Here is a 27,300-nt window from a genome sequence, read left to right on the forward strand (position 1 = left end):
CCTTTTCCCCCTTAGTCAAGTCAGTTTCCCTTTCCTTTCTTCCCATTTAACTAGTCCTTTTCATTAATTTTAAAAATTCATTATTTTTCAACCCTTTCCAGAGAGGATTTTTCTCACATTCTTATCCATTCACTCTCCTCTAATCCTCCATTTCTGGTCCATTCTCTATTCCCTGTATTCTTCATAAAATGAAAATTTGTGAGGTATCCAATCTGTAATCTCCCCACTAGGGGCAATTTTTGCCACTGGCTAGTAAAGCTTTTCCTGAGGATTCTCCTTTTCCAATTTACCTCACTCAGAACAATACCAATTCCTGTAGGTGACAGAAAAGACAGAAAGGGAAATTCTTTGTTCAGGCTTTCACCTTAATTAATAAGGCAAAACTCAGGAAAAAGAGAATTAAAAGGCATTTATTAAAAGTGCGTAAGCTCATGTTTCCTTCAGTCATAGTTGAATAAACTTAGGTACAGAATCATAATCTCATGTATCCCACGAAGATAGAAATAAGCTCTATTTGTAAACTAAGGCATGTTACAGATTAAGCCACTTAGAGGTCTCACCATGTACTAATTTTAGAGGGTAGTTTACATATTATCAAGGTCACCAAGAAAACTCAGTAAATATAAATTCCATGTAACAAAAGATCAAAGTAATACAGTAAATGATCATCAATATTAAATAACATAATTTCTCCTTGTAATCCGCTCCCAATGTTCAGTTCAACACTTTTCATCTTGGGTCCCAGATGTTCCATGTAGTTGTCTATTTCCTGGAAATTTCTTCCCTTGGACATTTCAGAAGAGTTCTCCTTCCCAAGGCAGCTCTGAAGTGGCCTCTTTCCAGTGGATTTGCTTCTCTGATTCCAAGGCACTTGCAGCGATTCCTAGGTAATTTTATTCAAATCTGTCAGTAACCAGGCTCATTTAGTATAATTTAGTATACCCCCCCCCCCCGCCAAAAAAAAACCTAGTTCGCATGGTGAAAAACCTGCTGAAATCTAATGATTTGGTTCTTATTAAAATTAGAGCTATGAGAACATCAAATTAGGAACCTGTAATTCACCTGAAACTTCAAAAACTATTATTTACCACTTGCTGTTTCTGTTCTTCTTCTTTACTATTATCAGTGCAATTTAATATGTAAAGTCCTGAACCAAATTTTTAGAACTTATTATTATAACATCATCAAGGCCTGTAAATATAATCATCTGATCTTATTACTTTCCCAACATTTTCCATGCCAGGTAATATCAGAAGAAGATACTTTATCTTATTCTACACTCATTGTAAGTAGATGTGCTCTTGCTCTCACTCTCTCTTATATATATATATATATATATATATATATATATATATATATACACACATATATACATACACACACACACCCACTCACATACATACATACACATGTATGTATACACATACATATACATATACAGTTTTTATTGTGGTTAATGGCAAAGATGTGGCAGAGCTGCAGTGGGAGAATGGAATCTATCCTACATATTATGACAGACCCCTTAGGCAAGGCCAAATGCTACCCTCATGAACTAGCATCCATTTTTTTCTGAAAGCAAAAAGGAATCGAAAAGACTTACATTTCAAAGAGAATAGAGCTGGTTGCAGGAGGATATTTGTGAACCAGAAGGCCATTTCTCTCATCTTCCATCTTCTCTCTCATTCCATAATGGAATGAGAAGTGCAGAAATGACTTGAAGCCTGAGGGACTGAAAGGGAAAGAAATGAATAGACTGATCACATGGGAGGCCTTGCCTGTCATCCCAGTCATCTGGAATCCCACCTACTTGTAATTTCTTGTCCTGCTGACTCCATTCCATGGTGCATGTAGCAGGGAAATAACAAGGAAGGGTAAAAAATTAGTGAGGAAGAGGAAGCCCAGTGGTAGTGTCCAGTGGCCTGCATCTGGGGTCAACCAAGCAGGGGACCCGCTGTACACATCAGACAGAGCATTAGACTTCTAAAACCACCCCCTGGGCTCCTTTCAATCACTTGTCTGATATGTGGCTTTAAAGAATATGGCCCCTGAATTTTTAGGGAAATGAAAAAGGGCAAAATGATTTCACATGCAGCAGGGGAGGAAGGAGGTCTAGCTGGCCAACAGGGGCTCCAATCCCCAAGAGGCCACATCCTGACCTGCAGGGTCAGCTTTCTTGGACTTCCCATCTCTACCAGTCATGTCAAGAACGCTGAGTCCTGTGACCTCAGTCCTCCTCAGCTCCCTGACCTGCAAAATCAGAGCAAGAAAACCATCAATGTCACAGTTGGTTCTGAGGCTCAAAAGGAACACAAAATGTAGAGCTTGCTGTATATAATGCACTGCTTCTATTTTTCAGTATGGACACAGATGATCCCATCCAGGAAAACAGGTAGTCCAGGGGAACTATTTCAAGGCACCATCAGGAGGAAAAGTTGGGGGCTTTCCCTGCCTCATATCCACAGACTTAAGTTATTTGAATTTCTGATGCAGAGGGAAATTTGGACACCAACCTGTGAAAAGAAACTGAGGTTTTCACACTGAAATTTGTCCAGGATGGAAGACTGCTCAGCTCTTCCTGGGAATCATCCTAGAACCAATAAACAGAGAAAGGCAGTGAGAGGCCAGAAGGAGAAACTGACATTGTGGGGAGGCCCCAGAATCTGAACCCCTTCCACAAGAACTGTTCCCAATGGTAAGGTACATCTCTTTTGCCTCTCTTGAATCCATGTAGCACACAGGAAAATGAAATGGCATCAGGGAAATACCAAAAGGAAAGGAAAATATATGCCTCTGTTGATCACGGCATCATATACTTTTTACCTGATGGATCAACCACATGGGTAGTTTAGTATGGTAAAGGTGAACACCCAAAGAAGCCAAAATGATGTCAGACCACCAAAGGTCTTAGAGCTTTGGACTTGGGGCCAGGAAAGCCCAACTAGGAATCCTACCTCAGCAGGTGTGTCCTCCCTGGTGTCGGTAACTTCCCCTGTCTTAGCATTTCTTCATTCATCTGATAAATGGACTACAAAGAGAATCAGAATCAGAGGTCTGCCTCATTTCCCTTACTTGTCTGATACGCAGCTTTCAAGGAAAGGGTTCCTGAAAAGGACTCTTGGTATATGGACCCTGATATTTTGGGAAGTAAAGAAGGGCAAGAATAAATCCATAACATATGCACATCCATATTTGCTGGTCTCATTTCTGATTTTGCAGATGAAAAATTTATTAGGGTGGTTTTGTTGATGTTTTTATTGTGATCAACCCAGAATGACAAAGGTTTGGCAAGGTTGCAGTGGAAGAATGGAATCTATCCCTGATATTATGTGAGACTCCATAGTAAAAGCCAAATGCAACTCCCAGGGACCAGCACCTAGTTTTTTTCAAAAGGAAAAAGGTGTTGAAGAGATTTACATTTCAAAGGGAACAGAGGTAGTTACAGGAAGACATTTGTGAACCAGAGGGCTACTTCTCACTTCTTCCAGGGTATCTCCATACTAGAAATGAGAAGTGCAGAAATGATATGAAGCCTCAGGGACTTAGAGGGAAAGAGATGGCAAGACTGACAGCATGGGAGGCCTTTCCCTTCATCCCAGTCATCTGGCATCCCAACTACTTGCAATTTATTGACCAGCTGACTCCATTTCATGGTGCCAGTAGCAGGGAAATGATGAGGAAAGGTTAAAAATAAGAGAGGAAGAGGAATCCCAATGGGAGCCTGCATCTTGGGCAAGCCAAGTTGGGGACCCACTGCTTATATAAGACCCAGTCTATGGATTCATACATTGATACCCATCCTACCACCCACTTCATTTCCCTTACTTGTATGATATGTGGCTTTCAAGGAAAGAGCCCTTGAAAAGGACGAGGTGGTGCAGTGGATAGAGCACTGGCCCTGGACTCAGGAGGACCTGAGTTCAAATCCGGCCTCAGACACTTAACACTTACTAGCTGTGTGACCCTGGGCAAGTCACTTAACCCCAATTGACTCACTTAAAAAAAAAGGACTATATCTCTAGCTATACAAAGAATGAATTTTTAGGAAAGTGAAGAAGGGCAAGAATGAATCCACATGTAGCACCTGGACTTCCCATCTCCACTTATCCACATACCAGACATGTCAAGAGGGTCAAGTCATGTGACCTCACTCCTCTTCAGCTCCCTGACCTGTAAAATCAGAGCAAGAAAACCATCAATGTCACAGTTGGTTCTGAGGCTCAAAAGGAACACAAAATGTACAGCTTGCTGCATACAAAGAAGGGCTTTTATTTCTTACTACAGATATAACTGAGCCCATCTAGGAAAACAGATAATCCAGGGGAACTTTTCAAAGCACCATCAGGAAGTAAACTCCCTGGCTTTCCCTATCTCATATCCTTAACCTATTTGAATTTCTGAAGCAGAGGAAAATCTGGACACTCACCTTTGAAAAGAAATTAGGAGGTTTTCACACTGAAATTTGTCCAGAGGAGGAAGACTGCTCAGCTCTTCCTGGGAATCATCCTAGAACCAATCAACAGAGGCCAGAAGAAGGAGAAACTGATGTTGTGAGGAGGCCCCAGAATCTGAACACCTTCTACAAGAACTATTTCCAATGGTAAGGTGCATCTCTTTTGCCTCTCTTGAATCCATGTAGCACACAGGAAAATGAAATGGCATCAGGGAAATACCAAAAGGAGAGGGAAAAGAACACACGCCCCTGCTGGTCACATTGGTTTCAAGAGATGAGGGCTGTCCTTTTCATACCTCACACACTTTCCACCTGATGGCCTTTGCTCTCAATACACCTGGGCAGCTTAGTATGGGGAAGGTAAAAATGATGTCAGACAGAAGCCAAAGGAAGCAAGGCAAGGAAGTCAAAATGGTGACAGACAGAAAAAGGTATTAGAGCCTTGGACTTGGGGCCAGGAAAGCTTAACTAGAAATCCTAGGCCTATACTCCCTGGTGTAAGTAATTTTCCCTGTCTTAGCATCTCTTTATTCCTCTGACAAATCACTACAAAGAATACTGGAATCACAGATCTACTGCTGGGGCAAAAGGAGGTAACATGCACAATCATGTTTGCTGGGCTCCTTTTTGATTTTGCAGCTGAACCGTGTATTAGGGCAGTTTTTGTTGCTGTTTCTATTGTGATCAACCTATAACAGGGCTGCAGTGGAAGAATGGAATCTATCCTTTATATCATGGCAGACCCCTTAGGCAAGGCCACCAACATAGACTAGCATCCAGTTTTTTTCCAAAAGGAAAAAGGTGTTGAAGAGACTTACATTTTAAAGGGAACAGAGGTGGTTAAAGGAGGACATTTGTGAACCAGGGGGCCACTTATCACTTCTTCCAGGGTATTGCAGAAATGACTTGAAGCCTGAGGGACTGAAAGGGAAAGAGATGAATAGACCACATGGGAGGCCTTGCCTGTCATGCCAGTCAACTGGAATCCCACCTACTTGTAATTTCTTGTCCTGCTGACTCCACTCCATGGTGCATGTAGCAGGGAAATGACAAGGAAGGGTAAAAATGAGTGAGGTAAAAGAACCCCAATGGCATCGTCCAATGGCCTGTATCTGGGGTCAGCCAAGCAGGGGACCCACTGCATACATCAGACACAGTCTATGGATGAGGACATTGAAACCCACTCTCCCACCCGCCTCATTTCCCTTACTTGTCTGATATACAGTTTTCAAGGAAAGGGTTCCTGAAAAGGACTATATCTCTTGGTATATGTACCCTGATATTTTGGGAAGTAAAGAAGGGCAAGAATAAATCCATAAATAGCAGGGGAGGAAAAGTGACTGGCTGGCCAACAGGGGCCCCAATCTCTAAGAGGCCACATCCTGACCTGCAGGGTCAGCAAGCCTGAGCTTCCCATCTCCAATCATCCATTTACCAGACATGTCAAGAGGGCCAAGTCACCTGACCTCATTCTTCCTCAGCTCTCTGACCTGCAAAATCAGAGTAAAAAACATCCATGTAACAAATAGTTCTGAGGCTCAAAAGGCATACAAATTTTAGGTCTTGATGCATACAAGGTTATTTTTCTTATTATGGATATACCTGAGCCCATCCAAGAAAAGAGGCAGTACAGGAGAACTATTTCTTTTTTAAAATTTTAGATTTTTAAAATTTAAATTTCATTAAATTTTTTTCTATTATTAAATTTTTTTCTTTTATTACAACTATACAGGATCACAAATGACTAAGTACAAGAGATCTGTAAAATATTTTCAATGCACTAAGGAAATCAAAACTTTCCTTAAATAACATAATACTTAAGTATCAAAGTACATTCATAATTACTTATCACTTAAAAATCAAGTACAAAAATGAAAAGAAATAATATCAGTGTGGATGTAGAAATGGTTAAGAAATACATGAGTACAGAAATTTGCTACCTATTCTTCCTTTGAATGCATTTCAGACACAGACCTGACCCTTCCAATGAAGAAAGCAATAGAACACTCAATAATTAAGATATTGGTAAACATGTTACATTAGAAGGAAATGGAATTTGAATTGTTTTCTCTCTTTTAAAAAAAATCCTGTCTTTTAGAAACGTACTGCCATTATCCACTAAAAACATACCATCATATATCATTTTCTTAGAAGCTTTTCTTGTTTTTAAAAAAGGGTGATAAAGTAAACATAGAGTGACCGAATACATTTGTTTTGTGTATGTAAGAATAACAAGACCTGTGATTTGACTGTGCTTACTTGCCACCACAGTGTACTTTACACAAATGGCTACACTACAAAGGTTAACTCTAAGAGTTCCAAAGAATGAATTGCATATTAAACATTTTATAAATGTTATACTGTATGTGGGTGCATACATGTGTCAATGCAGATCCATTAAGGATCTGCCAATTCTAGAGGGAGGTCATAAAACATCTCAAAAGTTGTTCACATAATCTTTTTGTTGGGGCCAAACCCAACTATATTCTTCTAAGCATATTCATCATTTGAAACCTTTGGTTGAAAGGAAATTCCATGAGTTGTTTCTTTATCCCTTCAATATACCTGTTTGCCAAGAAGACATTGATCTAAACACCAAACTGTTTTCAGTTCAGTACAATCTTCAAGTCACTTGGTTCAAGAACAGTTCCTCACATTGCAAAACCTGTTAGCCCATTATTGATTTACTTTACTTTTTTCTTTTTTTTTGTTTAGAATTTTATTTTCTAAATTACACATAAAAACAAATTTTGACATCAATTTTTTAAAATGTTGTGTGCTGGGGTTCTTAGCTCTGATGAGCCTGTGCCCCTCTCCCACCTGGGCCTTCTGCCACTCATGATTTCTTCCTGGTTCCCCACTGGGGTGGGATAGCTGAATTCCTCCTTAGGTCCCGCAGACACCCCTATATTTTCCACTCCCCCCCCCCGCCAGCTGTTCATTCCTCTCACCCAACTATAAGCTTAGTTTCAGAAGACGCTGCTGCTGCAGCTGATTCAGAGGCTCGGGGGTAAGTTTCTCTGGCGCAGCCTGCCTGGGGACTGGGTTGGCGTGATCATGGGGTTGGATTCTTCTCGCAGCCCAGCATGGTCCCCTCTAAGCTATCTTTGGCTGGAAAAATAATCTCAGCCTGTCTTTTTGTGGGTTTTGCTGCTACAGGGGTTGTTTTATGGCTGTTTTTTGGGGTAATTGTGTCAGGAGCTCCAAGTGTTTAATAACTTTCCTCCACCATCTTGGCTCTACTCCCCCATTATTGATTTAAATAATTCCATTGACACATACACATACTTGCAAATGCTTATATATAAACAGACATTATGTATTGGAAAATTAGTTTTAATGCATTCCAGCCATTTGTCTTGATTATCTACTTGATTTGGAAAACATTAACTAGAAGGCATATAAGAATTTCAACTTGGGAATGTTGGCAATTGTCTAATTAATTGCCTCCAGTATGCAAATACTAACTTGCCCTCTTATCCAATGCAATTTAATTAAATCTGATGTAGCGAGTAATTATCCAGTGCATTCTTTACAAGACACCATAGGGCATATCTTCATATGGGGAAAATAGCCTTTAAGGTCAGAAAGTAGGCAAGGTCAAAGCATCTTGTGGCCTGACTAGCTTAACTATGTACTGGTAATAAGGAACTGGTCTTTGTGTTATAAGCCATTGGCATTTTCTTCATTTCATATGCAAATATATAAAGGACATAAATTAAGCTCTCTGATGGCATGAACTGATGGCATTCATCTGAGGCCATTGAATAACCTCCTTTCTAAGCTTATCTCTATACACATATTGACTTGACAAGACACATTTGTCAAACAACTGCTTCAACTATTTTCACTCATGAAATAATTGAAATAAATCAAAACTCTCCATCTAATTTAGGCATATAGACACAGCTTAAGCTAAACATTAATAGCATGCTACTGAACAATATGGGAACTTTGAAGGAATATTCCACTTACCACCTGAGTATAGCCAGAAAGTTGATTTATAAAGGAATAATTTAGTCATGTCAGCCTTCATTTATTAAATTGAGAAAGATTTCTGGAATGTTTAAAATATGCAGGACCCTGTTTTATTGAATTTATCTCTTAAGTAAAATAGTCATTTGACTGAGCAAAAATATATTTTTTTATCTATTTTTAAAAAATTACAGTGGTTGGTTTTATAAATCAGTTTTGCAAATATAGATCTGATCAACTAGTGCTAGAGGTCACTGATTATTTCATGTATGTACATGGAAAAAGACAGAGGCCTATATTTATATGATAACAAAGAAACTCCATGCCAGGGAATATTAGGATGTGTGTGTTTATGTGTGTGTGTGTGTAGTAGTAGTAGTAGTAGTAGTAGTAGTAGTATCATGTAGTAGTAATGTTGTTGTTGGTAGTGGTAGTAGTATCATGTTGAATTTGGGTTTTTCCTTTTTAAATTTTTTTTCCAATTTCTCACTTTCACTTCAAAAAGTTTATTTCATCTCTACTGAGAAAATCTGTATGCAGAAAATCCATCTCACTGACTACCAAAGGGGTTGTTTCTTAACCTTGGAGCTAAATTCATCAACTGTAGCAAAGCAACCTGATGACCATGCCATACCAGGTCAGGACTCTGAATTTTTAGGAAAGTGAATAAGGGCAAGAATGAATCCATAAATAGCAGGGTAGAAAAAATGACTGGCTGGCCAGCAGAGACCCCAGTACACATCCTGGCCACATCCTGACATGCAGGGTCAGCAAGCTTAGATTATCCATCTCCAGTCATCCACTTACCAGACATGTTAAGAGTGCTGAGTGTGACCTGTGACCTCAGTCTTCCTCAGCTCCCTGACCTGCAAAATCAGAGCAAGAAAACCATCAGTGTTACAGTTGGTTCTGAGGCTCAAAAGGAACATAAAATGTAGAGCTTGCTGCATACAAAGCAGGGCTTCTTTTTCTTATTATGCATGCACCTGAGTCCATCCAAGAAAAGAGGTCGTCCTCAGTAAATCTTTCAAAGTACCATGAGGAGGTAAACTCTCTGGTTTTCACTGAATTATATCCCCAGAACCAACCTATACAATTTTCTGAAACCAATGCAATTCTGGACACTCACCTTTGAAAAGAAACTTTGAGCTTTTCAACATGTAATAAGAGGATTCCTGGGACTAAGCATACCACTAATAAATGTGAGAAATAAGGTTAAGCTTAAGGCACTGAGAGTGAGAAAGAAGTGAAAGAATGAGAAAATGACATTTCTGGAAGACCCCAGAATCTGAATCGAATCTGCAAGTACTTTTCCCCTGGCAATGAATATGTTTTTTGCCACTCTTGAAAAGATGTGGTATGAAGCAAAATGAAATGGCAACAGCGATATATAAAAACATGTGGGCCTCAATTACCTCATTTGGCTGATAATATGTTTCCAAACAATTTCTTTCTAAAAGTCTCTAATTCTAACTCTGTAGGCCCTGAATTTTTAGAGCAGTTAAGAATGAGAAGAAAGGATGGATAAGCATAAGCAGGGGAGGAAAAATGATGGCTAAGAGGCAGACTTCCAAATCCCTTTAGTGGTCAAAACCTTTCCTGTAGAGTTCAGAAAGCCTGGACTTCACCTTCCAAATCATCCTCTTATCCGACCTGTTAAGATAACCAAGTCACTTAAACCTGTGTTATTTTCTCCTCTCTCCCCTGCAATATCAGGATAAGAAAATTACCTATTTCACAGTTTTTTCAGTCTCAAAAGTGACTCCAAATATACAGCTTGTTGTATATACAAGCGACTTACTCTTTTTAGTATTATGAGCATTTGTAAAAAAAGTTGAGTCAGGAGTGCAATGGAACTATTTAATTGGCCTATCAAAAGGCACCAGCCCTGACTGGCCCCATCCCCAACCTCTATAATTTTTTAAAACAGATTCAATTCTGGAAACTCACCTTTCTGAAATAACAGTGAGCTTTTCAATTTTAAATTTGTCCAGAAATAGGAGAGTGCTCAAATCTTCATTCGAATAATCCTAAAACCCATAAATGGAGAAACAATGTCATCCTTAAGGCATTCACAGCAAAAGGGTGGAGAGCCTGAAGGAAACTCACTTTTCAAAGGTAATGGTGGGACATTTGTGCAGCTTCCTGGGAGCATTCCTAAGGATGAAGAAGTGCAGGCATAATGTTAACCTTAAGGGATTCACAGGAAAAGAGAGAAATGGATTCCCTGGTTGACCTTGATTCCAGCCAGGATCGGGAAATCTTTTTCTACTTGAAGTGTCTATTTTTCCTAATTATATTCAACATTTGCAGGAATCAGGGAAATGAAAAGGTACAAAGAACAAGAAAAACAAGTTGGGGGAAAATTAAATACAATGTTCATAGCTCTGATTGTTAGCAGACTTAGAGGTTCCCCATTCAGATTTCAGACCCTGTCTACCTATTTTATAGTAAAAATCCTTGGAGTTTTTGTTATATGCATCATGAAGCCCTACTTTCATGAAATGAAATCAGGGACTATAGTCAGAATAAGATTTCTGCAATAGCATAAGTGACTTCATATTGAATTAGGCCATCATTTTGTGTTCCACTGTTTTTAAAAATTATAGTAATATAATGTGGTATAAGTTAGCAAAGAACATGCTTGTGTTCATTACCTACAGTTAAAGATATGTTACCCCTCTTCCCCCTGGCAGGACAGGCCATGGATGAACATTTAAAAAATAACCTTGTCACAAGCTAATTTTGTCAGGTATCAATTAAATTAACTGGTAAACAAATTAGGTCATTGGACATCAAGCAGAATTTGGGTGTAACCAGCTAATGGCCACAGTTACAACTCTAAGAAAGCCACCAATGCCCCCAGCCTTCAGCATACCCTTGGTTCCCCACTAAGTTCCTCAATCCAGTACTTGAAACTAAAGTATCCTCTGGATTCAATGAGTGCACTGCTGATTAAGTGAAGGAAATTTTTTCACTTACCTGGCAACCACCTCTCAGGGAGAATCATGGTCTCCGGCTTGGCAGAGCAGGAACCTTGTCACTGATTACTACTGCAAGACATGCTTATTGGGAAATTAGATTAGTGCTTTATTCCTACTGTGGTTAGTACTATTATTGTAATAGATAGCAGAAACTAACCTATGCAAATTCTTGAATAATGAAGTTTGACTGCTAGAATTGGGGAGTGTAAGTCTAATTAGTGTTTTGGAAACAGGAAAATCAATTTAACTGAATGCATGGATCTCTGCTGGAAAATGATCAGAAAGGAGTAGAGAGACAAGGTTGAGAATCAACTCTGTTATTGGCTGATGGAATACATATGTTCCAAACACTGAGATGAAGTCTCCTTGTTGTTGTACACCCATAGACAGAATGGTACAGAAAGCTCTGCTGCCACTGTCTGCTCTGAAGGAAGTCAGAGCTGAGTCACTGAACCCCACATTTCAGCAATAGGGAATCTCTTTGCTAAAGTGATGGATTACGGCTGAGGAATCTGAACAAGCAACAGGAAATCTCACTTCCTTCATTAGATTCATGAGCTGCTGACCATGTCTGGGGCTAGAACTCTTAATAGTTGCATCTTCACTGCTAGGGTTAGGTCAAGTAACACCAAAGGGGGCAAGGACCAAATTTTAAACCTCATGCTGCAACAGAAGGAAAATCATCTCTGCCTCTTGGTATTTGTGTCTGTCTGTTTCTCAATAGCATCAGCATCAATCCTAAACTTATCCCTATTCTCTATTCTTGAAATGTTAAAAGAATGCCCACAGGAGAAAACCAACCCTTATTCTGAGCTTGCAACCAGTTATTACAGGGAACTTTGTTTTAAAACAAAAGTATCTCATGATACTTATCTCCCCAGGTAGGGATGAGTCAGAACCTCAGAAAAAGCTGGACTTCCATAGATAGTAAAGATAATGAGTAGAGGACTTCTGACATTCTTGAACCCAGAGCCACCACAACAGCAAATTTAAAATTCACTCTTGCAGTGTTTAGAGTTATTGTTACTTAAGTTAAGAGACAGAAGTAGAACCAAGATGGCAGAGAAAAGCCAGGAAGTTCCTGGGCTCTCCACAATTTCTCTAAAAACAATGTTTAATCAAGCCACTAAACAAATTCTGAAGCAAAAGAACCCACCAAAAGATTGGGTGAAACAATGTTCAAACCAGAGACCATAGTCTGTCTCACTTGAGCAAAAAGGGAGCACAGCCCATTCAGGTGGTATCACCAGGCTCTTAGCCACAGCATGGATCAGTGACCAAGATCCTGGGGTCTTGGCTTCCAGCCCCAGCACATCAGGCAAATAGCCATCCCTAGAACCAATCAAGTACAATAGGCTTGATTAGGCTAGGCTATCCCAGCCCTTTGGGCAAGCTGCCAGCCCCAGAGGCCCCTGCATAGTGCTTGCCCCCTTTGGTGGTACTTGACCTAACCCTATGCCCCCCATGGCAAGAAGTTTGGGATTATTCCCCCTGTACCACAGGAGAAGAGCTAAACTTTAAAAGTCATGAAATAGGCTTAAAAATGAGCAAAAATAAAAAAGCATAAAAGAAATAAAAGAAAAACACAAACTCAGAAGATGACAACAATGTCATCAATGTCCTCAAAGAGGAATATGAATTGGTCTCAAGCCCAAAAACTCCCCTTGGAAGAGCTCAAAAATATTTAAAAAATAAAATAAGAGAGAGGTAGATGAAAAATTTGGAAAAGAAATGAGTTATGTAAGAGAATCATAAAAAGGAGTCAGCAGCTTAGAAAAGGAAGAACAGAAATTGACTGAAGAAAACAACTCATTAAAAAACATCTACTGAAGAAAACAACTTCTTAAGATTACAATTGGCCAAATGGAAAAGGAGGTATAAAAGTTCACTGAAAAAAATAATTCCTGAAGATGGTGGAGAGAAGCCAGGAAGTTCTCTGAGCTCTCCCAAATTTCCGTCAGAAACAAGCCTCTAATTAATTAAGCCTCTAAATAGATTCTGGAGCTGTAGAACCTACAAAAAGACAGTGATAGTAAGATTGTAAGATAACCTAGATCTTCAGGAAAGGTCTGCCTCACCTGGGGAAAAGGGGAGCACGATTCAGCACAGGTGTCTGGGAAAGCCAGGAGAAGGCTCTTAGCCACAGCACAAATCAAGGCTGAGACCCTCAGTCCTAGATCAGCAAGCTCAGCAAGCCTCAGCAGGCCAGTTGTAAGGTCCCCACTTTCAATGCAGAATGCAATCTGCCAGCTGGGGTATCTGCTACCCAACAGGCACAACTAGGCTAAGCAGTGAGCAATCTGTAAGCTCCAAAGTGCAAGCTGCTGAGGCCTCAGAGCAAAAATCCAGTGACTGGGTCCCTGGCCCCTAGTAAAAGAAGCTTGGGACAATGCCTCCTGTATCCCAGGAGCAGAGTTCAACTTTAAAAGACACGGAATAGACTAAAATATGAATAAGAAATATGAATAAGAAACAGAAAATAACCCTCATCAAAGAAAATTATTATGGCAACAGGGAGGACTAAAACAAACTCAGAGGAGGACAGAAGTATGAAAATGCCTACATGTGAAACCTTAAAGGGGTCTCAAGACCAAAAAGCCCTCTTGGAAGAGCTAAAAAAAGATTTTATAAACCAAATGAGAGATGTAGAAGAAAAATTAGGAAAAGAAAAGAGAGTTATGTTAGAGAGGGCCAATAGCTTGGAAAAAGAAAATAACAACTTAAAAATATAATTGGCCAAATTGAAAAGGAGGTGCAAAAAATTGACTGGGGAAAATAATTCCTAAAGAATCAGAATTGCGAAAGTGGAAGCCAATGACTAATGAGACAACAAGAGGAAGTAAAGCAGAATCAAAAGAATATACAAGTAGAAGAAAATGTAAAATACCTCTTCAAAAAAACAGCAAACCTGGAAAATAGATCCAGGAGGGGCAATTTAAGAATAACTGTACTACCTGAAAGCCATGAACAAAAAGATCCTGGACAGCATATTTCATGATATTATCAAGGAAAATTGCCCCAATGACTTAGAACCAGAGGAAAAAAAATAGTCATTTAAAGAATCCACCAGTCACCTCCTGAAAGAAACCCTAAAAGGAAAACTCCAAGGAATATCAATAGCCAAATTCCAGAGTTATCACACGAAGGAGAAAATATTGCAAGCAGCCATAAAGAAACACTTTAAATATCAAAGAGCAATAATTAAGATTACACAGGACTTGGCAGCCTCAACATTAAAGGCTTGGAATATGATATTCTGGAGGACAAATGAACTTGGATTACAACTAAGAATGCACTACCTGCATTCAACAAAATAGAGGACTTTAACTAGATAAATCAAGCCACAATATTAATAAGAAAGAAGTTAAGGAGGTGAAGAGAATTTTAGAAAAAATAAATATGATAGACCTCTGGAGAAAACCAAATTGGAAGAGAAAAAGAATATACCTTTTCTCAGTGGTACATGGCACAAAAATTGACCATGCATTCAAATTGACCTCGCAGTCAAATGCAGAAATAGTAAACATATTTTTTTCAGAACATGATGCAACAAAAATTATGTATAAGAAAGGGCCATGGAAAGATAGACCAAAAATTAATTGGAACCTAAACAATTTTATATTAAAGAATGAGTGGGTCAAACAACAAATCATAGAAACAATAACTTTATCCAAGAGAATGACAATAATGAGACAACATACCAAAATCTATGGGATGCAGCCAAAGCAGTTCTTAGGGGAAATAAATACCAACATGAATAATAGAAAGAGGAGATCAATGAGTTGGGCATGCAACTAAAAAAGCTAGAAAAAGAACAAATTAAAACCCCCAATTAAATACCAAATTAGAAATTCTGAAAATGAAAAGAGAGATTAATAAAATTGAAAGTAAGAAAACTATAGAATTAATAAATAAAACTAAGAGCTGGTTCTGTGAAAAACAATAAAATAGATAATACTTTGGTTAATTTGATTAAAAAACAAAGAAGAAAATCAAATTACCAGCATTGAAAATAAAAAGGGTGAACTCACCACCAATGAAGAGGAAATTAAAGCAATAATTAGGAGTTATTTTGCCCAACTATATGCCAATAAATATGATGATCTAAATGAAATGTATGAATATCTACAAAAATATAAACCACCCAGATTAACAGAAGAGGAAATAAAATCCTTAAATAAACCCATTTTAGAAAAAAGAAATTGAACAAGCCATCAGTGAACTACCTAAGAAAAAAAATCTCCAGGGCCAGATGGAATTGTAATTTGGAATTTTACTAAACATTTAAAGAAAAATTAATTCTAATACTATACAAACTATTTGGAAAAATAGGTGAAGGAATCCTACCAAATTCCTTTTGTGAGACGAATATGGTGCCTAAACCTAATACCTAAACCAGGAAGAGCAAAAACAGATAAAGAAAATCTCCCTAATGAATGCAAAAATTCTAAATAGAAAATTAGCAAAGAGATTACAGCAAATTATCACCACGATAATACACTATGACCAGGTGGGATTTATACCAGGAATGCACAGCTGGTTCAATATTAGGAACACTATCAACATCAATAACAAAAGTAACCAGAATCATAAGATTATCCCGATAGAAAGGTTTTGACAAAATACAGTGCCCATTCCTATTAAAACATAGCATAGGGATAAATTGAGCTTTCCTTAAACAGTATCTATCTAAAACTATCAGCTAGCATTATATGTAATAGGGATAAGTTGGAAGCATTCCCAATAAGATAAGGTGTGAAACAAGGATGTCCATTATCACCATCATTACTCAGTATCGTACCAGAAATGTTAGCTTTGTCAATAAGAGAAGAAAAAGAAATTGGAATAGGCAAGGAGGAAATAAAACTACCACTCTATGCAGATGAATATCTTACTTAGAGAATCCTAAAGAATCAACTAAAAAACTACTTGAAACAATGAACAACTTTAGCAAAGTTGGAGAATATAAAATAAACCCACGGAAATCATCAGCATTTCTAAATATGATTAACAAAGTGCAGCAGCAAGAGATAGAGAGATAAATTCCATTTAAAATAATTTTAGACAATATAAAATATTTGGGAGTCTGCCTGCCAAGGGACACAATTACGAAATACTTTTCACTCAAATAAAATCAGATTTAAACAAATGGAAAATATAAATTGCAATGCTGACATAATAAAAATGACAATTCTACCTAAATTAATTTAATTCATCAGTGCCATATTCATAGAGCTAGAAAAAATAACAAAATTCCTATGGAAGAGCAAAATGTCAAGAATATCGAGAGAATTAATGAAAAATGCAAAGGAAAGTGACTTAGCTGTACCTGATGTAAAACTATGTTATAAAGCAGCAACTATCAAAACTATTCGGTACAGGCCAAGAAATAGAGAGGTGGATAAGTTAGGCACACAAAACACAGCAGTAAATGAATACAGCAATCTCCTGTTTGATAAACCCAAAGACCCTAGGGTGCAGTGGATAAAGAAAGCACTGGCCCTGGATTCAGGAGGACCTGAGTTCAAATCCAGCCTCAGATATTTAACATATACTAGCTGTGTGACCCTGTAAAAAAAAAGATAAACTCCAAGACTTTAGCCTCCAGGATAAGAACTCACCATTTGATAAAAAATGCTGGGAAAACTGGAAAATAGTATGGCAGGAACCAGGCATGGAGCATTATACACCAAAGTCAAAATGGGTACATGATCTATATCATATATGGTATATGATACCATAGGCAAATTAGAAAATAAAGGAAGGAATTACTTGTCAGTTGTATGGAAAGGGGAAGAATTTATGATGAAAGATTTGATAGAGAACGTTATGAAATGCAGGGTGGATCATTTTGACTACATTAAATTAAAAAGATTTTTGCGCAAACAAGATTAGAAGGAAAGCAGAAAGCTGAGAAACAATTTTACAGCCAGTTTTTCTGATAAATTCCTCATATCTAAAATATATAGAGAACTGAATGAAATATATAAGAATAGAAATTAAAGCTATCTACAGCCATATAAAAATGTTCTCAATCACTACTGTTTAGAGAAATGCAAAATAAAACTACTCTGAGGTACCACCTCACACCTATCAATTTGGTTAATATGACAAAATGGTGGATTTGTGAACTGATCCAACCATTCTGGGGAACAATTTGGAACTATACCTAAAAGGGTCCATACCCAGCATTACCACTACTAAGTCTATATCCTAAAGACATCATAGAAAGGGAAATGGATCAACATGTAAAAAAAGTATTTATAGCTGCTCTTTTTGTGGTGGCAAAGAATTGGAAATTGAGGGGATGCCCATTAATTGGGGAATGGCTAAACAAGTTGTGGTATATGAATGTAATAGAATACTATTGTGCAATAAGAAATGATGAATAGGTGGATTTTAAAAAAAACTGGGAAAGACTTACATGAGCATGTAAGTAGTAACAGCAACATTTTCTGGTGATCAACTATGATAGACTTAGCTCTATGATCCAAGACAATTTCCAAGACAATGATACAAGACAATTTCAAAAGACTCAGGATGAAAAATGCTATCCACTTCCAGAGAAAGAAATGATGGATTCTCAATGCAGATAGGAGCATACTGTTTTCACTTTTTTGTGTGTGTTTTTTCTATTTTGTTCTGTTTATTCTTTCACAATATGACTAATTTGGAAATACGTTTAACATGATTGCAAATGCATAAGATATATCAAGTTGCTTGCTGTCTTGGGGAAGGAGAAGGAATTTGAAACTCAAACTCTTATAAAATTGAATATTGAAAACTAAACTAACAAAAATACATTTTTTGTGCAGCAATAAGGGTTAAGTGACTTGCTCAGGGTCACACAGTTAGTAAGTGTCAAGTGTCTGAGGCCGGATTTGAACTCAGGTCCTCCCGAATCCAGGGCCGGTGCTTTATCCACTGCACCACCTAGCTGCCCCCAATACTTATTTTTTTAAAAAAAGAAGTCGGGGAAAAGAACAGGATTGATCCTGAAGGAGAAAATATCTTTCCCTAAAAAAAAAATAGAAAACAGGCTGAGAAAATGAAACAGATCACCTGGGTTTTACCAGAAGCTCTAAACCAAGCAGCTCTGAAATATAACACTAGGAAAGAAAACAGGAAGAGAAAAGAGTGACTTGTTAGATGTTGGGTTAAGTGACTAACAAAAGTATATGATGATATGGATGACTCCTGGTGGATGTTGTGTAATATATCTAACCATAACATCTTTAATGAAGGAGAGGAAAGGGTTACTAAATAGCTTAGAAACCAGAGTTTATAACAATGGAATTAGGTCAGAAATATTCATTATATTAACACTTCTCAGTGCTAGCATTAAAACTCAATGCTTCACAGACTTCTTGTGAAAACCAAAGGAGGGGCATGGAAAGATAGATTAAAATTTAATTGAAAACTAAATAAGCTCATCCTAAAGAATCGGTCGAACAACAAATAATAGAAACAATCAATAATTTCATCAAAGAAACTGTCAATAATGAGAGAACACAGCAAAACTTATGGGATGCAGCCAAAGCAGTTCTCAGGGGAAATTTTATATCTCTAACTGTCTACCTGAATAAATTTGAGAAAGAGGAGAGCAATGATTTGGGCATGCAACAAAAAAGTTTAGAAAAAGAGCAAATTAAAAACCTTCAATTAAATGTCAAATTAGAAATTCTGAAAATCAAAAGAGATTAATAAAATTGAAAGTAAGTAAACTGGAGAATAAAGAAATAAAATTAAGAGTTAGTTTTATGAGAAAAACAATAAGATTTTTAAAAAAACAAGAAGAAAAGCAAATTAACAGGATCAAAAATAAAAAGGGTGAATTCACCATCTATGAAGAATTAAAAGAATAATTAGGAGCTATTTTGCCCAACTGTGTGCCAACAAATTTGATGAATTAAAGGAAAAGGATAATATTTACAAAAATATAAATAGCCCATAATAACAGAAGATGAAATAAAATCCCTAAATAAGCCTGTTTTAGAAAAAGAAATTGAAGAAGCCATCAATGAACTCCTGAAGAAAAAATCTCCAGGGCCAGATGAGTTAATAAAAGAATTCTACCAAACTTTTAAAGAACAATTAATTTCAATATTATATAAACTATTTGGAAAAATAGGTGAAGAAGGAGTCCTACCAAATTCTTTTTATGAGACAAATATGGTCTTGATACAGAGAAAGAAAATGATAGACCGATTTCCCTAATGAATATTGATGCAAAATTTAAAAAAATACATTAACAAAGAGATTATAGCAATTTATTACCAGGAGAATACATTATGACCAGGGCTGGTTCAATATTAGAAAAACTATCAACATAATTGGCCACATCAGTATCAAAACTAACAAATCATATGATTATTTCAATACAGAGAATATGATTACTTCAATAGATGCAGAGAAAGCTATTGACAAATACAACACCAATTCCTATTCAAAACACTAGACAGCATAGGAATATATGGAGCTTTCCTTAAAATGATAAGAAGTATTTATCTAAAACTATCAATAGGTATTATATGTAATATGGATAAGCTAGAAGCATTCCCAATAAGATCAGGGGTCCATTACCCTTACTATTACTTAATATTGTACCAGAAATATTAGCTTTAGCAGTAAGAGAAGAAAAAGAAAATGAAAGAATTAGAATAGGCAAGGAAGAAGCAAAACTTTCACTCTTTGCAGATGATATGATGGTATACTTAAAGATTCCTAGAGAATCAACTAAAAAACTACCTGAAACTATTAACAACTTTAGCAAAGTTGCAGGATCAGCATATTTATATGACCAACAAAACCCAGCAGCAACAGATAGAAAGAGAAATTCCATTTAAAATCACTGTGAACAATATAAAATATCTGGGAGTCTACCTGCCAAGACACACCCAGGAACTATATGAACAAAATTACAAAACACTTTTCACATAAATAAAATCAGGTTTAAACAATTGGGAATTTTTCAATTGCTTATGAGTAGGCTGAGCTAATAAAATAAAAACGATAATTCAACATAAATGAATTTACTTGTCCCACACCATACCAATCAACCTACCAAAATATTTCATAGAGCTAGGAAAGATAATAAAATATATATGGAAAAACAATGGGTCAAAAATATCAGGGGAATTAATGAAAAAAATTCAAAGGAAAGTTGCCTAACCATACCAGATATAAAACTATATTATAAAAGGTCAACCATCAAAACTAAGAAATAGAGTGGTGGATCAGTAGAATAGGTTAGGGGCACAGGACATGGTAGGAAATGATTATAGCAATCTACAGTTTGATAAACCCAAAGACTATAGCTTCTGGGATAAGAACTCACATTTGACAAAAACAGCTGTGAAAACCATAAAATAGTATGGCATAAATTATACCTAAATAACATCAACATGAATGCATGATTAGACATAAAGGGTGATACCATAGGCAAATTCAAAGAGGAAGGAATAGTTTACCTATCAGATCTATGGAGAGGGGAAGAATTTTTGATCAAAGATGAGATAGAGAACATTATGAAATGCAAAATAGATCATTTTGATTACATTAAATTAATCACACAAACAAAACCAATGCAACCAAGATGAGAAGGAAAGCAGAAAGCTGGGAAACAACTTTTACAGGCAATATTTCTGATAAGGCCTTAATTCTCAAATATATACAGAATTCAATCAAATTTTTTTAAGATTGCAAGTCAAAGGAAATGAATAGGCCATTTTCAGATGAAGAAATTCAAGCAATCTATTGTCATATGAAAAAAAAAATTCCCAATCGCTATTAGAGAAATGCAAATTAAAACTACTCTGATGTACTACCTCACACCTATGTCAAAATAGGAAAATGATAAATGTTGGAGAAGATTTGGGGAAATTGGAACACTAAAACATTGTTGGCAAAATTGTGAACTGATCCAACCATTTTGGAGAGCAATTTGGAACTATGCTGAGAGGACTATTAACCTGGGCATACCTTCTGAGCCATCAAGAGATCATATACAAAAAAATTATTGTAGTTCTTTTTGTAGTGGCAAAGAATAAATTTCCACGTAAGTCATGATATTAAGGAAAACACAAAACAAAACCCAAGAAAAATAAAGAACATTTAGTTTGTGATATATACAGAGATCTGAGATATTTGGCAAGAACTCACTATTTGACAAAAATGCAAGGAAAACTAGAAAGAAGTCTGGTAGAAACTTGCATAGACCAACACCTCACACAATAAACCAAGATAACATCAAAATGAGTTCATGGTTTATATATAAAGGGTGATATAAGCAAATCAGCAGACTATAGAAAAATTATCTGCTAAATAAGATAAGAATTCATGGCCAAACAAGATATAGGGATGTCCCATGGATTATTTTTCTTTTCTTTTCTTTTGTGTGTGTGGTGGGAGGCAATTGGGGTTAAGTGACTTGCCCAGGGTCACACAGCTAGTAAGTGTCAAGGGTCTGAGGCCGGATTTGAACTCAGGACCTCCTGAATCCAGGGCCAATGCTCTATCCACTGCACCACCTAGCTGCCTCCGATTATTTTTAATTATATAAAATAAAGATTTTACACTATTGAAACAAATGCTCCTAAAATGAGAAGAAAAGCAGAAAAGTAGGAAAAATCTTTAGAACAAGTTTCTCTGATATGGGTCGCATTTCTAAAATACATCAACTAAATCAAATTTACAAGAACAAGACTCAAAGGATAAGTGGTCAAAGTAGCCAAATAGGTAGTTTTCAGAAAGGGCTCAGAATTCTCAGAAATGAGAGAAATTATAGAAGGGTTGAACAAATTATGGTATATAATTGTGGCATAATACTATTGTACTGTAAGAAATAATGGATGGGAGGGTTTCAGAAAAATCTGAGACTTGTATGAACTGATGCAAAGTGAAGTGAAGAAAAATAGGACAATAATTTCTATAGTAACTGTATATTGATGGAGAAATTAGAAACCAGAGATTTATGACATCTTCTAAATGAGACTGCAAAGTTTGTGTGTGTGTGTGTATATGTACATAATATCTATCAGCATATGGATTTTTAAAAAAAATTTATCATGTTGATTTAGAAATATTGAAAACATATAAAAGCACAGAAATAGTTAAATTCTTTATAGACTATAATGTAATAAAAATAGTAATTGGATCAGACAGCACAAACAAAAGACACATAAGTGAATGGCAATGAAGAAGGAGGAGGAGGAGGAGGAGGAGGAGGAGAAGAAGAAGAAGTCATCAATTTCTGGGATGTAGATAAAGCAATGCTAAGGAGGGAAAAAAAACTAAGAGTACTGAGCAAATACTGAGTACCAAAGAGATTTCTGGTACTAAATGTAGACTGGAGGATGAATAATGTTACTGGGGGCCACCCTACTGAATTTCATCAGATGCAGAGGTAATACTCAGGAGGTATTTTACAACAACAAAACACTGTTGAAATCAACATTTTGAGGGGATTTGTGTTGATGAATAGTCTACTGGAGGAGGGATGATGTTCCTGGACTCTATATCAAGACGAACAGCTAAGGAGGAGTTGCAAATCCTGAGTCTTCTCAGAGGAATTTAATTCTCTACCCTGTAATCAGAGGGGAAAGGAAACTGCAGGGTGGAATACCAAAGCTGAAGCAATCTCCCTCAGGATGAGATCATGGGGAAATCTTGATGTGCCTGGAGTTCAGACCTGGGAGAAACTGAATAAAGAGCTGGAAATTCCAATTCCTCTAAAAAAAGGAGGCTTAGGGAGGAATTTTTTGGCCCAACCTGCATCCCTCCAATTAGAGTGGAGAGGTAACTGAGGAGGGTTGACTGCCAAAGCTGGAATAATCTCTATCATGATGAGCTTTCTGATGAGCTGATCTAAGAAAAACTTGATGTTCTTAGAGTTCAAACCCATGAGAACAGCTAAGTGTGACGTTTGAAATCTAATGTTTGGTCACCTTATTCCTGTCCCAAGTGTAGGGAAAGCTAGCTAGGGTTTACTTATAAATTAGAAGCTTTAGCACCAGTTTTGGGGCATTAAGCATTTATTAAAGAGAAAAGAGAGAACACATGGAGTTCAGAAAGTTAAGAAACCTATCTATCCTAGAGGAGAGATAAGAGTTCAACAAGGCCTGGTTCTCCTCCCAAGTCTTCCTCCATGAGGCTGTTTGAGACACCAACTGCCAGTCCAAACTTCCTCTGCTTCTAGGGAGAGGCTGTCCTTCCACCCTGCTTCAAGCTAATTGGCTAGCACCACCCAAATCCAATGGTTCGCTGGACTCATGTTGATGTCATAGTCCACAGCCTCTGAGAACACTCCCTCTTGGGAGTCAGGCAGGTGAGCTAATTAGCAGTCAGTCAGTCTCAATCAATCCAAATTAATCCCAGCTGGGGTCTTTGGGAGTTGGCAAAGCCAACTATTTTCTTACATAAAGGAGGAATGTTTGCTCCACTCTCTATCCTTAAAATAGATTGGAATAGCATTTGAGTAGTTTTGAACCAAAGATGAAACAAGTTACATGATGATGAAATTTCTGGTGCTATGGTGATCCTGGGGGAAGTTTATATATACTGGGAGTCCATGCCAAGCAGATTAGCTGGTGGGAAATAAAGAGTTGGAAGTTCTTAGCCCTCTCTGAAGAGAGGCTTGAGAAAGAGGGTTTTTTTGCTTGCCCTGCAAGCATCCAGTTAGAGGGGAGAGGTAACAAATTCTGGAGGGGAGAGTAGGGTAAGCTTGATTTTGGAAGCTGAGAGAAAATTCAAGATGATGAGATGGCTAATATAACCTGAGGGAAGAATGAAGGAGACATTTTTTCTCATGTCAATTTAGGGCACAGAGATATTACAAATAAGTGTAAAAATACTGAAAGAGTTAAGAAATTCTTTAGAGGCAAGTAATACAATTAATAATTGGTTCAGATAGCACAAACAATTGACACGGAATCAAATAGGAACTTAATAATGAAATCCTAAATTAGCAGTAGTTCAAAGAATAAATGAAAAATAATTATTTGAAAAAATGATGACAACAATGATGATACAATATACAAAAATTTCTGGGATGCACATAAAGCAGTCCCAAGAAGGAAAAAAAGCATATCCTTTCAAACATATGTTAACAACATAGAAAGAGAGAATTAATGAGATGAATAGTCATTGAAAAAATTAGAAAGACAATAAAAAATGAACTTAAAATAAGCACAAAGTTATTCAAAATAGGGAACAGAAAAAAACAGAAAACAAAAAACCTGTGCAGAAATGATATCTGAAACCAGTTTTTGGAAAGACTAATAAAACTAAATAAAACTAAAACTAAATAAAAGAGAGAAAATCAGATTAATAAAATAAATAAAATAGTAAATGAGTAAAGTGAAAAATCAACAAAACTAGAAGAAAAAAATCAGCATTATAGCAAAGTTATATGCTAACAAAACTCCCAAGCTCCTAGTCCTGATAAATATTTCAAATTTCCAAAGAACAATTATTACCAATACTTCACAAAAATTGAGAAAAAGCACTATGCCAGAATCCTCTTATGAAACAAATATAATTCTTCTTTTATGAGGCTATTGGGTTTAAGTGACTTTCCCAGGGTCACAAGGAAGATGAAAATATACCCTCAGAAGAATATAACAAAGTCCAAGCTCCTATATAAAAGCTTCCAAGAAAAATATGAATTGGTTTCAGGCTATAGAAGGGCTCAAAAACGACTTTGAGAATAAAGTGAGACAGGTAGAAGAAAAATGGGAAGAGAAATAAGTGATGTAAGAAAATCATGAAAAACAAAGTCAACAGCTTGGTAGAGAAAATGCAAAAAAAAATATACTGAAGAAAATTAAATGAAGAAAATGGCACCTTAAAAACAGATGAGGTACAAAAAGCCAATGAGGTAAAGAATGCCTTGAAAAGCTGAATTGGCCTAATGGAAAAGGAGGCACAAAAGCTCACTGAAGAAAATAACTTCTTAAAAACTAGGATTGAGAAAACAGAAGCTAATAAGAAAGCAAGAAACAAAACCAAACGAATGAAAAAAAATTGAAGACAATGTGAAATGCCTCTTTGGGAAAACATGGAAAATAGATCTAGGAGAGATAATTTAAAAATTATTGGACTGTTTGAAAGCCATGTAAAAAAAGATCTTCGACATTATGTTTCAATAAATTTTCAAGGAAAACTGCCCTGATATTCTAGAACCAGAAGGTAAAATAGAAATTGAAACAATCCAGTGATTACCTCCTGAAAGAGCTCCCAAAATGAAAACTCCCAGGAATTCCAAAATTCTAGAACTCCCAGGTCAAGGAGAAAATATTGCAAGCATCCAGAAAGGAACAATTCAAGTATGGTGGAGCCAAAGTCAGGATAACACAAGATTTAGTAACTAAATACTGGTTGGGAACATGATATTCTGGAGGGAAAAGGAACTGGGATTACAACCAAGAATCACCTACCCAACAAAACCCATTTTCCTTCAGGGGAAAAATGGGCATTCAATGAAAGAGAGGCAATTGGGGTTAAGTGACTTGCCCAGGGTCACAGAGCTAGTAATCTGTCTGAGGCCAGATTTGAACTCAGGTACTCCTGACTCCAGGGCCAGTACTCTACCAACTGCGCCACCTAGCTGCCCCCAGGCATTCTTGATGAAAAGACTTTCAAATTTTCTAAAAAATTTGACTTTCAAATAAAAAATTCAAGAGAAGCATAAAAAGGTAAAAAGGAAAAAGAAATAATAAGGGATTTTAAAAGGTTAAACAGTTTAGATTCCTACATGCGAAGATTGTACTTGTAAGTCATAAGAACTTTCTCATTATTAGGGGAATTGTATGGAGTATATATAGACAGAAGGCACATGTGTGAGTTGAATATGAAGGGATGATATCTTTTAAAAATAAAATGAAGGGGTAAGAGGGGAATGCCCTGGGAGAAAGGGAAAGAGAGAGGTGGAATGGGATAAATTATCTCACATGAAAGAAGAAAAAAAAAGCTTATATAGTGGAGATGGGGGAGGTAAAGGGCAGTGAGTAAACTTTACTCTCATCAGAATTGACACAAAGAGGGAACAACATACACATTTAATTGTGAATAGAAATCTATCTTATCCTGAAGGAAAGTAGGAGGGTAAGCAGATGGGGGTGGGGTTTGATGGAAGGGAGGGAAGATTGGGGGAGGGGGGCAGTCAGAAGCAAAACATTTGAGGAGGGACAGGGTGAAAGGAGCTATATAGAGAATAGAATAAACAGCATGGGGAGGGAAATACAGTTAGTAATAGTAACTGTGAAAAAAATTTGAAGCAAGTTTGTCTGATAAAAGTCTCATTTCTCAAACATATAGAGAACTGAGTTAAATTTATTAAAATACGAGCTATTCCCAATTGATAAATGATCAAAAGATATGAAAAGTTTTCAGATGAAATAATCAAAGTTATCTATAGCCATATGAAAAAAATGCTCTAACTCACTATTGATTGGAAAGATGTAAGTCAAAACAATTCTGGTGTACTACCTCATACCTATTGTATTGGAGAAGAGGACAGCAGAGGAAAATGACAAATATTGGAGGAAAACAAGACATTAATGCAGTGTTGGTGGAGTTGTAAACTGATTCAACCATTCTGTAAAGCAATTAGGAGCTATGCCCAAAGGGCTATAAAACCATGTTTATTCTTTGACCACTACTAGGTCTGTATCTAAAAAGAGATAAAAAACAGAAAGGAAAAGGAACTATATTTACAAAAAACTATTTATAGCAGCTCTTTTCTGGTGGCAAAGAATTGGAAAATAAGGGAATGCCCATCAATGGGGAATGGCTGAACAAATTATGGGATGTGATTATGATGGAATGCTCTTGTGATATAAGAAATGATGAGCAGGGTGCTCTCAGAAAAAACCTGGAAAGACTTGCAAGAGC

General features: G+C 36.9%; 1 long non-coding RNA gene across 4 annotated transcripts; it reads right to left on the minus strand.

Moving 5' to 3' along the window:
* Positions 1 to 394: 394 nt before the first annotated feature.
* Positions 395 to 13,100, minus strand: LOC122733586. 4 transcript variants are annotated; one of them, XR_006353924.1, is made up of 12 exons: positions 11,408 to 13,100; positions 10,376 to 10,582; positions 9,233 to 9,618; positions 5,446 to 5,940; positions 5,269 to 5,371; positions 4,424 to 4,503; positions 4,113 to 4,167; positions 2,952 to 3,025; positions 2,511 to 2,587; positions 1,808 to 2,247; positions 1,601 to 1,729; positions 395 to 883 (listed from the first exon to the last, which is right to left on the minus strand). It is a non-coding gene; the product is annotated as an uncharacterized LOC122733586 (long non-coding RNA). The 4 variants fall into 4 exon arrangements; XR_006353925.1 differs by having other exon boundaries at positions 10,376 to 10,455; positions 11,408 to 13,099; XR_006353923.1 differs by having other exon boundaries at positions 10,376 to 13,098.
* Positions 13,101 to 27,300: the final 14,200 nt, after the last annotated feature.

The sequence above is a fragment of the Dromiciops gliroides genome, chromosome X (genome assembly GCF_019393635.1).
Source record: "Dromiciops gliroides isolate mDroGli1 chromosome X, mDroGli1.pri, whole genome shotgun sequence".
NCBI lineage: Eukaryota > Metazoa > Chordata > Mammalia > Microbiotheria > Microbiotheriidae > Dromiciops > Dromiciops gliroides.